The sequence below is a fragment of the Rutidosis leptorrhynchoides genome, chromosome 2 (assembly GCF_046630445.1).
Source record: "Rutidosis leptorrhynchoides isolate AG116_Rl617_1_P2 chromosome 2, CSIRO_AGI_Rlap_v1, whole genome shotgun sequence".
Lineage (NCBI taxonomy): Eukaryota > Viridiplantae > Streptophyta > Magnoliopsida > Asterales > Asteraceae > Rutidosis > Rutidosis leptorrhynchoides.
This window is the reverse complement of record NC_092334.1, coordinates 466,312,545-466,323,881: the sequence shown is the minus strand read 5'-3', so window position 1 is coordinate 466,323,881 and position 11,337 is coordinate 466,312,545. Positions and strand designations below refer to the sequence as shown.

The window sequence follows — 11,337 nt, the reverse complement described above, 5'->3', positions numbered from 1 at the left end:
AGCATCTATTTTTGCGGAAATGGAATCTAAGTCATGGCTAGAATCGGCTCTAGCTGCTTTAGATGATCTAACGATATCTTTTTATTGGAGCCACTCATGTGAGTGGGAAGCAGTGTTATCAATAATTTTGTAAGCATCAGTTGCTGTTTTCTTCATAATGGAACCACCAGCTGCTATATCGATGTCTTTTCTTGTAGTGATGTCGCATCCTTGGTAGAATATTTGTACTATTTGACAAGTGTCTAAACCATGTTGCGGACATCCTCTTAATAACTTTCCAAATCTTGTCCATGCCTCATATAAAGTTTCATTTCATTTCTGTGTGAATGTAACAATTTCTCCTTGAAGTCTCACGGCTTTAGATGCCGGAAAGAATTGTTTAAGAAAATTTTCAACTAAAACGTCCCATGTATCAATAGCCCCTTCAGGTAACGATTCTAACCAATCTTTGGCTTCTCCCTTTAAATTCCAGGGAAATAACATGAGATATATATGTTCATCCTCCACTTCTCGAATTTTAAATAGTGTGCAGATCCTATTAAAGGTACGAAGATGTTCATTTGGATCTTCCTTCGGCGCACCACTAAATTGGCATTGATTAGTTACCATGTGTAGAATTTGTCCTTTGATTTCATAATCTGGCGCATTAATGTCAGGTTGAGTAATTGCGTGACCTTGGCCAGTGCGTTTAGCTTTCATTCGGTCTTCCATACTTAGAGGTTCCAGATTCTCCATAATTGAATTTGTTGAATCTGAATCACTAGAGGATTCTGATTTAATGATAGGTTCCTCAACAATCTCTGTTTGAATGATTGGTGGTTCTGGAGGAAAGATTAATGGTTCAGGATCTATGAATTGTCCCTGAATATTCTCCGGATTCTCAATTGTGAGGTCGGGTTCAAAAGATGGATTATCGGAAATTTGAATTGGAGTACTTGGTCGACTGGATGATGATTCTAAAGAAAAAATCAACGGCGACAATATTTGCTAGATGTCTTGATCGAGTTACAGGTGGTGAACGTACAAAAGGTGGAGATCGTTTTGCTCGGTGCATTCACTGAATATCCTATTAGTTATAAAAATAAGAAAAATTATATAAGTTATCAAATTAATAGACTTTTCTGATTTTACCCACGTTTCGAATAGCCAAAAGATGCAGCAGATGGGCAGGATTCATTTGGTCTCAATATAATTGAGTACTGTTTGGCTCCAATAACCCGGTCCACATACGAATCCAACTATTACTACGAACCAGAAAATTTTGATGTCTATCAATTTAACCACTTAAAATAATTTTTCGTAATTTAAAGAAATTTTAGAGAAGAAATAGAAAAAAAATCTAAGTCCTAAAACTAGAATGTCGAGAAATAAGAAAGAAAAAGAACGCGTCGAAAAACGTCGAAAAATAAAAGATCGAAAAATAATAGGCGTCGAAAAATAAAAATAAGAAAGTAGCGCGTCGTAACTTAAAAGGTACTAAAAACTAAGAATTAAAAGTTGCGTCTAAAATATTAAAGCCTAAAAGAAAAACTATATCCCAAAATGGCAATAACTTAAAAAGGTACTAAAATCTTAAAAAGGCGTCGCAAAATTCTAAAGCACCTAAATCTTAGTCTAAAGAAAAAGCACTTAAGGGATTTTACGGCAAATCCTAAAAATCTAGAAATAAAAATACTATGGCAAAAACTATAACTTAAAACTAAAAACGAGCGAAAAAAAATACAAATATTACGCTAAAACGAATAAAAAGGTACAAAATATAAAAATATACTTAAAGTTGTAAAAAGTACAATTTTTATAAAAATATTATTTTTATATTATTTATTTTATAAAACTATTAATTTTATAATTTATTAAAACTAATTAAACTTAAAATAATACAAATTAAATAATAAAACTAAAACTTAAATAATAAAATAAGTAAAACCTAATTAGGGTTTTAAATTAATTATAATTAATAATAATACTCCGTAATGATTGCAGCTTTAGGGTTAACTTTGGCGTGTCAGACACTCTCATGCAATCGCATAAGAATTTGCCTTCGGGCTCATGCGATCGCATGAGCTAAGATTTCGGGCCAGGTGGGTTGGGCTGCTACAGTATAGCCCGTAAACTTTTATATTTTTTTTTTCTGTTTTATGATTTATATTGAATAAAATATAAATATCTTAAATAAAAATTTAATCTTAAAAACTAAAATAAAAATACTTTTATAAATTTTAACAACTCTTAACAACAAAAATATAAATTTTGTTTTTCTTTTTATATTTTCGGTTTTTAAAATTTAAAACGTATATTTTTTTACAAAAGCGTATTTTTATAAAAGTAAACTAAAAATTAATAAAAATCTTTTTATATATATATATATATTAGCGTTGCGCTTCCGGCGTTTAAGCAGAATCGTCCCCGGCAGCGGCGCCAAAAATACTTGATGTGTGCGAGGTGTACTAGGAAATAGTATTATTTTTACAACGAAATACTATTAAATATAATACAATTTTACACAAGATATTTATTTATTTATAGAATGGATATACCTAAACCTTGCTACAACACTTATAGGCAGTGTACCTAATCGTACAATAGCGTTGTTTTTAGTAAGTCCGGTTCGTTTCACAGGGATACACTTAAACAAGCTTAACGCTATATTAGTTTTAAATTTATAAAAATACAAATATATATATAAGTAATATTATTATTATAAAAGGGGGTTTTTACCGTTTAATGACCGGTTTGTCGATTTTTAAAACTTTAGTCGCAGTTAAAACCTAATATTAAATATTAAAAATAAATATAACTTAATTTAAAGCGTAAAGTAAATAAAGATAATGAAATTGCGATAAATAAAAGTGCGATAAAATAAAATTGCGATAATTAAAGAGTACGATAATTAAAAGTGCAATTAAATACAAAGACAATAAATAAAAGTGCGATAATTAGAAGTGCAATTAAATATGAAATAAAAGAATTATGTATGAAATAAAGGAATTATGCTTATTTAAACTTTCGTAATCATGATGTTTGACGCGTTGATTTTAGTTTATTCCCATGGGTTAATTGTCATTTGTCCTGGATTATTCGATATGTCCATACGGATTTGTCCATAATAGTCCATCAGGCATAAATATAAAGTGCGAAAGTCTTCGTCAAATTATTCTTATTCCCGAAGTCAAATATTCCAACTAATTGGGGATTCGAATTATAACAAGGTCTTAATACTTTGTTTAATGAATACACCAGGTTATAGACTACGTGTAAACCAAGGTTTTACTACTTTGTTAACAATTACACCAATTACCCTTGAATGTAATCCACCCCTGTTTCAACAAGTCTACTAACTATTAATCCAGTTCCGTGTCCGATAAAATGAACAATTATTGGTATTTATAGATATCCCGCCCACCGTACCCAGTCAAGCGTATGTGGTTATATATAAATACGTCAAATTATAAGTCTATATATTAAATTAACGAGGTATCATTTAGTTAATATAAAGCCCATTAATAGCCCATAGTCTAATTTCCACAAGTGTCGTTCTTTTGTCCAAACCCCAATTATGGTACAAAGCCCAATTACCCAATTTTAATATTTAGTCTAACATCATGATTACTTCATCTTAAATAAGCATAATAATAATAATTTAGCTACGAGACATTAATTTAAAAATAACATTAACCATAACTTACAGTGATTAAAAATAGCGTAGTGTTACACTGACAGAATTTCGACTTACACCCTTACAACATTCGCTAACATACCCTTATTATTAGAAATTAAAATTAAAATTAAAATATAATATATATATATATATATATATATATATATATATATACACACACACACGTATGAATGAAGAGAAGAAAAAGATGTTGAATTCGATCACCAAACTGCGAAATTTATAGGACCAGAGCTGAAAAAGGGTGCCATGCGATCGCATGGCTTTTGTGCCTCCAGGCCATGTGATCGCATGGGGGTAGGTACCAGCTCACATATTTTTGTTTTCAAGCTTGTCGACGTTTTAATATATAAATATAATATATAAATAATTATAAGAATTATTTAAATATTATATTATATTTATATGCATAGTTGACTTGTAATTTTTAGTCGTTGCGTCGAGCATTGAGAGTTGACTTTAGTCCCGGTTCTGGATTTTTGAACGTCCTTGCGTACAATTTAATATCTCGTATTTTGCGTTTCGCTTCTTGTACTCTTGTAATTTTGAGATGCTTCTTATCAATAATTGGAACCTCTTTGATTGTATTTTGTACTTTTGAGCTTTTTGGTCATTTGCGTCTTCAATTCATCGAATCTGTCTTTTGTCTTCACCTTTTATTATTTAAACGAATATCACTTGTAAATAGAACAATTGCAACTAAAAGCTTGTCTTTCTTGAGGGATAATGCTATGAAATATATGTTCGTTTTTAGCATTATCAAGCTCCCCAAATCTTTTCATCTGTAATCCATGTGTACCTAGAACAAATATATTTGCATTTCTGCAAGAAGTGATAGCATCATGGATAAAGATACAGAAAAACCTTTCACAAGGGATGTATGAACCCCTTGGCTTATCAAGTTGAGCCTGAACCAAATCCCATAATAAATCTGCATAATCAGGAGTCTCTACTCTTATGAAAGAGTAGAACACTTTCAGTATCGGCACAGCCAAGCTGTCAGATCCACTTCTTGTCATCAGCAAGCATCTGTTGATGATTGAGAAGATCACATACCACCTTGAGTGCAGGTATTTCTTTTGAAACTTAGCCGGTGGAACATTGTTTGCTCCAACATAACCAAGATCAAAGATTGATGACATCATCTGCTGAGTAGCTGGGAAAGCAGGAGCATTCTGTACAAGAGGAAGCCTGAAGATCCTCCTAAAATCAGCCTTAGTGATACTCCTCATCCCTTGAACTCCTCTTAGTCCAAACTAAAATCGAGCTTGTGTACCCTCTGAATTTGCAGCAGTAGGTTATGTAGCTTCCACAAACCTAATTGTTCTATTGAGTAGCTCCAGATCTGTCACAGGTACACTGACAGTTGAGCTTAGAGCAGGCTACAGTGTATGCCTCTCTAGTATTGCAGTCCAGTAATTGCACGGAATGTTGGTTTCAGAGTTGATGAAGTGATTGTTCGCCATTTAGCTGTATAAATAAGAAATAGATGACCACAAGATATTTAACATAAAGCACATATCTCTATTCTTATTATCCTTTGAAATCCTTTGTATTTTTCAAATTTTATAATTTTTATGATTTTCTAAGTTATAAATATCATTTATTCCAAATGTGAATAAGTAATTGACAAACATGACATTCATATGATATTCATTACAATACAAAGTCATCATGCAAAGTCAATTATATAACACAAAAAATCAGAACAACACTTAGTCAATTTTAAGTACAATTCAAGCATATTCGGTAGTCATGAAAACTTGAGATTCTGTAACCAAATAAGCTTGAGTTTTCATACCAAAGGACTTAAATGAAGCATGTAAGATTTATCAAGTTGAAAATTCTCAGATTTCGAAGGTACCAAATTACAGATTCGGTATAATGCCAAGAACAGATTCGGTATCTTCAAAAATCATACATAATCACCCAAACATGCATATTCAGTCTTATATCATGCAAAAACATAGTCACAATCAATTAACAACTCAAAAAAATCAGAAAATCATGTTAATGACTTGAACAGACTCGGTACTGTAGCAAGAACACATTCGGTATGTACAGAATCTATCAAATACTCAATTAAACGTGTAATCAGACTCGGTCAATTGATAGATCAACTAATTTAACATGGATTTGACAAGATTTCATGTTAATCAACCAAATCAGATGAGTTTAATCAAAGAATTAAGAAATACGACTCAGATTCAGTATAAGCAACATTTTTCAAAATTAAATGTCACAATCATGTTATTTGCTTGATTTTCTGGTTTATAAATGTTCAATTATCTCAGATCTACAACATGTGATACTTAATTTCAATTAAAACAAGAATATACCAAAGATTTGAAGATACAGAGAGACGGATTCGGTAGATTAGGAAGACTCGGTAGGTTTTATCAGATTCGGTATGCAATTAGGTAAAAGTAAAAGAAAGTTTGACTTTAATCCTGCTATTTATAGATACCGAATGTTTTAAAGAAATGGACTTTACCGAATGGGCCTTAAGTACCGAATGCAGTCGATTTTCAATTTTAGACACATTGCACTTCAAACTTTGACAAATCTTTATCAAAAATCATTCAAGATTATCACATTTTTGATGAAAAACATTTCTGAGACAATTGTTGAAAATTTTGAACTTACCGAATCTGTACTGTTGGTTGTCAGATTCGGTATAATGCTAAAATTGGCATTTATTCATTTAAATTCAAATCTTTTTGGATTTTATCTTTTTCAAATTTTATGAATTTTATTAAAACAAGATTTGTACTTAGAGAATTTTGAATTATGTACAAAGTACAAATCTTCAGTGATACCAATTGTTAAAACGGGTTGCATACTGAGATGTATATAAGCCTTAGTGAATTATTTCAGATAAAAACAAAGAGTTTATGAAATTCACTTTTGAAAAACAATTTTCTATTCATTTTCTCCCTTTTTCTCCCCCCCCCCCCCCAAATGTGATATACAAGAAAGTAAATCGCCATTTTGATATATTCCCAAGAAAATGAGTTAACTCCCCCTAGAAATATGATATCAATGAGTTACCTCCCCCTTTCGTAACCATTGAAATTTAATCCCAGGAAGTTACCAGAATTCTAAAAGTAAGGCTCCCCCTTGAAAGATGTTATCTAAAGCATAAGAAGTAGTTGTTCCCCCTATAATGTATCTACTCCCCCTAAACACAAGATCCCAAGTATAAGTCCCAACAGATCTAAGGAATGTCATGCATATACTCTACCATGCCAATCTCTTTGATCAAGAACTGTAGCCTAAGTTCATCTAAGGGCTTAGTGAACATGTCAGCTAATTGCACTTTGGTAAGCACAAAGTATAACTCTACATCACCTTTTTTTACATGGTCCTTAATGAAATGATAACGAATATCAATGTGTTTAGTCTTAGAATGCTGGACTGGGTTGCTCGTAATTGCAATAGCACTTTGTGAATCACAGTAAATTGGGGTCTTAGAAATCTTAAAGCCATAGTCCAAAAGTTGAGTTTGCATCCACAAAACTTGTGAACAACAGTGAGCGGCAGCAATGTACTCAGACTCCGCTATTGATAAAGACACACAGTTCTGCTTTTTGGATGACCAACAAACTAGCCTATTCCCTAACATCTGAATTGATCCAGATGTGCTTTTTCTATCAACATGACAACTGCCATGATCCGCATCAGTATAAGCAGTAATATCGAAATCGGATCCATGAGGATACCAGATCCCAAGGTTAAGTGTACCTTTAAGGTACTGAAAAATCCTAACATCCGCTTTTGAGTGAGATTTCTTAGGGTTGAACTGAAAGCGGGCACAGACAGTTACAGCAAGTGTAATGTCAGGCCTACTTGCAGTCAGATACATTAAAGAACCAACCATGCTTCGATAAAGCGTAACGTCAAAGGGTTCCCCATTAGCATCAGCATCCAGTAGAGTTCTCAATGGGGTTGTCATTGGTTTTAAAACATTCATTTTAAAATATTTTAGCATATCATTGATATAATTTGTTTGACTGATAATATCGTATATTTAACATACGTTTTCCTTATCGATATCGATAATATTTTGGTCCTTTTGGATACGATTTGGGGTTATTTCGATAAGTGTTTGAGTTCTAAGACCAATGAGATGAAATTTGAAGTTATTTGATGGTTTTAGTGATTTTCTATGAAAACGAGTGAAAGAGATTGGTTCGATTCGAGTTTAGATGAATTTAATGAGTTTTACAGTCCGGAATCAGCAAAAAGGGCCTGGAGCGCCGCTCAAAAGCATGGAGCGCCACTCCAGTAGGCAGGAAATTGAGTTCGAGAGTTTTCAGAAGGCCAGAGATCAGGTGAACAGCAAGTTGAGCGCCGCTCAACTATTGGAGCGCCGCTCCACCTTCAGCCGGGTTCAGAATTTACCTATTTAAAGCCCGAATTTTTACTCTAATTAATCATTCTTGAATCCAGACGAATTCCAGCAGCTTTTTGATGAAAAAGGGTGATTTTTGGGAAATCCCAAGATCATTCTAACACATCAATCATTTTGGAAAACCGTCTCGAGCCGTTCATCATTCAAGAACACAATTTTCATTAGGTTTAATTCTTATCATCATAATGAATACTCTTAATTGTTTATTTGTGATTTTGGTTTTAGCCATGATTGTTGGTTAAGCACTTTAATGTTTGTCTAGATTGAATATTCGTATGCGTTTGGATGATACTTTAATGTTTATTTGATTAATGCATGATAATTATGAGTTTTGATTAAGAACCATTCTTATGGGATTTGATTATTGTTACTAGGCTTGATTAGTGATCTTGTTTGAACAAAGGGAACCCTGTTTCAATTTAGTGAACTAATTTTCAATTGATTTGTCTTAACCAATTGGGCGCTTACTGGACCAAGGGGGTAAACCGGGTAACATAGGTTGAAAAAAATAGGGATGAATTGTGTGGAGCGAACGCGTAACCAATTGAATCTTAATCTTATAATTAGCTAATTACTAAATCACAAACGAAAGAGGTCTTTGGTGAAAGGGAACCCTAAGCCAATAAATCCTAGTTTGACGTGTTTGCTAAAAGAGAACTCTGGGTAAACCGAATCTGTAGTTGCATGTATTGATAAATTGAACTAGTGCTTAATAACAAATCATCCGACACTGCGAATAGGAGATCTAGGTGAACATTCTTTTATTTATTGAATTCAAATATCTTTATTTTTCATTGAGTCCGCATTTATTTTCTATAAACTTAAAAACACAAACATATTTTCTTTTACTTTTAATCTATCCTTGATTTGGCTAATCTTTAAATAGCCACAAAATAAATTATCTCGTACTTTCAATTTTCATAGATTAACTTAGTTTATTTTTATTAGTTGCAATCTTAATTCTCACGTTTAAACTGTCCTTGGATCGATTTCGGAATTATCAACTTTATACTATCGCACGATTGGGTACACTGCCCGTTAGTGTGTACTAATCTTCAAACCGACATTATCCAGAGATAAAGTATATACTAGATTTTACACATCAAGTTTTTGGCGCCGCTGCCAGGGACAGTTGTGTCGGAAATTAAGATTGTTATCTAATTGTTCTTAGTTTAGTTTTAATTATAGTTTATTTTTACTTTTCGTTTATTCTCAGTTGAATCGGTGCGTTTAATCAGTTGTTAGTTGTGATTTCGCAGATAACAGGTAGTGCATGCCACATACGCGTTCTTCTAATTCTCTGATTCATCAACCATTTGATGAACCTGAAAGAGAGTTATTCAGAGCGTTAAGTTAAGAGAAACAGTCTACAGTGGATTCATCAGCTTCTTCAAGTGATAATATAATTAATTTGGGTAGTAGTTCTGAGACTGTGGTGCCCGATACACCACCTGAAATCCATGAAGAAGAAGACTCTTACGTTTCATTAGATATTTTCGAGACTGAAGAGATGGCTGATCAACCACCTCGTCCTCAGACTATGGCAGAAAAGCTGAAGGCCACCGGAGCTGGCCAAGGTGATTTGATTATTCAACCAAACATCACTTAGCCTTTCCAAATCACAGGTCCAATTTTGAGTTTGATAGCTACGGATTGCCAATTCCATGGCAAGGATAGTGAGGATGCTAACGAGCATCTTCGTGTTTTCAATGATGTTTGCAACTTGTTCAACCTAAATCAGGTTGCCGATACTTCGATCAAGACAAGGCTTTTTCCCTGGACTCTTAAGGGAGAAGCTAAGAGATGGTTAGATAAGTAACCAGAGGGAGCGATTACCTCTTGGAAAGTTTTGGTAGATAAGTTCTTATCAAAGTTTTTCCCTGCATCTCGAGCTGCTAGACTTCAAGCAGATATTTCGCAATTCAGACAAAAGAGCAGTGAGACATTATTTGATGCTTGGGACCGTTATTCTAATATGTTACGCTCATGTCCGCAACACGGGTTAAATGATTTACAAAAGGTCCATATTTTCTATAAGGGTTGTGACATACCAACTCGTCAGAGTATTGACCAAGCAGCAGGTGGTACTTTAATGGATAAGATAGATGAAGCAGGCAGTTCGAGTGCAAATGTACCGAGTACGTAGGCACTGAGTGAAGAAAGTTGGGATTCTCTGGTTAACAGTGTAGATGGGATGCATATAGAGTATCGGGATAGTTGGTCAGCGTATAATGCTCAGGTTGAGCATAATCAGAGGATGCTGGAGGAGCAACGACGGCATAATGACGATATGAGGGTTTGGCATGAGAATAGTTATGCGTCAATTAACACAGCGCTTGGGCAGTTTAGAACAAATGTTGGTAACTTGGGTGAGCGTGTTAATAAGGTCGAGTATGATGTGAGGGGGATTCGGGCTCACAATCAGTGGGAGATGCATCATAGGCAAATTCAGAGACAGATGCGTCAGAATCTGGAAGCTTATATTCCGACGCGGACTACCATTCCTGATTATACAGCCATTACTCCTCCGAGGCCGGATACATCGTATGACCCGTACCAGGCTTGCCAGGACACCTATGGTGTGGATTGGGACCCTTTCAGAGATTTATGGCCGAGAGAATGATTGGTTGCGCATGTTTTTGTTGTATTTTGTTTAAAACCATTTCCTTTCTGTTGGTCTGTATTTGGATAATTATGTATTCTGCTTATGTACTTTGAAACTTATTTTGGGGGCAAGGCGTTTGGGCATCGGGTGGTGCCACCTTGTCCTGTTTATGTAGTTCATTTGTTTTTCTTTTTCTTTTCTTAGGTTTATTGGTGAAACGATTTTCCAAGTCTGGCATTAAGTTCAGCAAAGCTACATGATTGATGATATTGGTGTGATGATCGGGAATGGACGATGTTCTTATGCTGGCTGTCAGTTCAGCGTCATCTGTCACTGGCATTCCGCGATCAGTGATTAAGCTCGATAAGTTTTTATATTTTCTTTCTCACATAACCCTTTCGATTTTAATCTATTTTTGATCTCAAGTGATGGGGACATTACTTGATCTCAAGTGTGGGGTGGGGGATGTAAAATCTCTCGGGTTGGTTGTTAATGGAATCATCATCATATTATTTTTGATCTAAAAAGACTTGACATTTCACGGGTTTTGGTCGTAAACAAAAAAAAATTGAAAAATTAGGGGAAAAATAAAAAAAATAGAAAAGTTAGTTTAAAAATATAAAAACAATTGAAAAACAATTG

At 33.9% G+C, this 11,337-nt stretch overlaps 1 non-coding gene across 1 annotated transcript; it reads left to right on the top strand.

Annotated features, from left to right (window-relative positions):
- The first annotated feature begins 244 nt into the window (after positions 1-244).
- LOC139895171 (small nucleolar RNA R71) lies at positions 245-351 on the top strand. The gene has a single exon (XR_011775634.1). It is a non-coding gene; the product is annotated as a small nucleolar RNA R71 (small nucleolar RNA).
- The last annotated feature ends 10,986 nt before the right edge of the window (positions 352-11,337 follow it).